Genomic DNA, 1,765 nt, shown 5'->3' on the forward strand with positions numbered 1-1,765 from the left:
GGCTTTCAGTGCGTTGCATGACAAGGCATTTAATTAGCTAAAACCCTCATAGAGTCATGTTTGATTGCAAGTTGTGTGTACTCTACACCGCTACGTGTCATTTCATGTTAGATGGAATGAATGGAGGCTGAAGCACCCGTGCATTCACCTCTAGGACAACCCTCTTGAACTCGTGAAGAATTATGGGCCTTCTCAGGTAAGATTGCGTGCAGGTCTTTCTCAAGGGCATAATCTTAAACACAGCCAAACCTAAGGCAGCTTTGGGCAGCCCACCTTGATAAGATATGCAGACATTGTGACCTCACAAAGCGCCTGGTCTCCTAGCAACTGCGGTGTAACTCTCACAGCCTGCCGCCTGATTTGGCTTCATGGTAGGAAATTCATTAGGGTCCTGAGGCGGCCGGGAAACCTGGCAAGTGCGGCGGCCCCTAGCGGCCTCACATCCTGAGCAGCATGAAGAGGCGGAGGCGCTGGCCCCTGGCGGCCCTGGCCCTGGCCGCCGGGGGAGGAGCCTCTAGCGCTGCAGGGGGGGCCGCGCTGGAGCCGCCTGAGGAGAGGGTGGTGTACATGCGGTGGCAACCGTCCAACTGTAGCCGGCCAACAGCACCAAGGCGCTGATCGACGCTTTCAAGCTATTCCTGCCCCGCAGCACGGAGTTCAGGAGCTCCGACGCGGAGCTCTGGAGCTACCTCTGCAGCCTCAAGCACCAGTTCTCCCCCCACATCCTGCGCAGCAAGGACGTCTATGGCTACCTCCCTCCTGACCCTGGCCCCGGACCCCCGGCACCAGCCCCCCGAGGCCCACCTCCAGACGCGCCTGCCAGCTGCCAGGCGGAGGCCCCACGGACCCTGGACGGTGGTGGTCGGCCACAGGAAGGTGACGCCCCCGCCTCCGCCGTCCCGCGAGGATAGCAGCCCCCGCAAGCCCGCGGCCTCCGGTCCCTACTCCGGGGTCCGCACCCTGGAGGAGAGTGGAAGGGCGGCCACCCCGACGTTGACCACCTTCCCCACCATTCGCGTAGCGGGCGACGTGTGGGTCCAGAGCAGCCTGCCAGAAGCGCGGCGCCAGGCGCGCCAAGTCCTGGGAGTGAGCCTGGAACCCGTGGTGAGACTCCGCCGCTTCCCAGTGCCTGGGCGTGAGATGCGGGCCACCGCCACGCGACCTCTCAGCCCCGGGACGGGTTGTGCCTGGAGGGATGAACCACGGATAGCCGGGACCGCGTCCCCTAGTGCACTTTACAGGAGAAGAAGCACCAGACGGTCCCGGCCCGCGCCCCCAGGATGCGCCGCCGCCTTCTGGGACTCCGGGGCAGCTGTGCCCCTCTGCTGCCTCCCAGCACCGGGTATGCGGAGGTAGAAGACCCCTGGACCGCAAGGGAGGTCCCCTTTCTTCCTAACCCCAGATTGAGATGTCTCCAGGACTGTAGGGGCAGATCCATGTTCTCTCTTGTTCCCTCATTGGTCTGAAGTCATCAGAAGAAGCCATTCCACCCCCACCCCCTCCAAAGGAATTTGGTTCCATGCTTGTGTAATAAAGCTAGAATTCCCTTGCTGTTCACCCACCTCTGGCTCCTCCCGCCTCATTTTCTTTCTTTGTCTCCTTTTTTGACTGCCACTCTTTCTGGACGAAAGATCGAATATGTGTGGAAAGTTGTTGCAATAGTTGGTATTCTCAATACCAATGGCAATAGTGGGTATTCTGAGTCCCACACCTTTCCGAGTTAACTGGATTCCAACGCTTTGACCAAGGATATTTTCGAAGAATT

At 59.9% G+C, this 1,765-nt stretch overlaps 1 pseudogene; it reads left to right on the forward strand.

The window, feature by feature from the left end:
* The first annotated feature begins 333 nt into the window (after nucleotides 1-333).
* LOC131503533 (coiled-coil domain-containing protein 71L-like) lies at nucleotides 334-1,356 on the forward strand (annotated as a pseudogene).
* Nucleotides 1,357-1,765: the final 409 nt, after the last annotated feature.

Source organism: Neofelis nebulosa, chromosome Y, assembly GCF_028018385.1.
Source record: "Neofelis nebulosa isolate mNeoNeb1 chromosome Y, mNeoNeb1.pri, whole genome shotgun sequence".
NCBI classification, from domain to species: domain Eukaryota; kingdom Metazoa; phylum Chordata; class Mammalia; order Carnivora; family Felidae; genus Neofelis; species Neofelis nebulosa.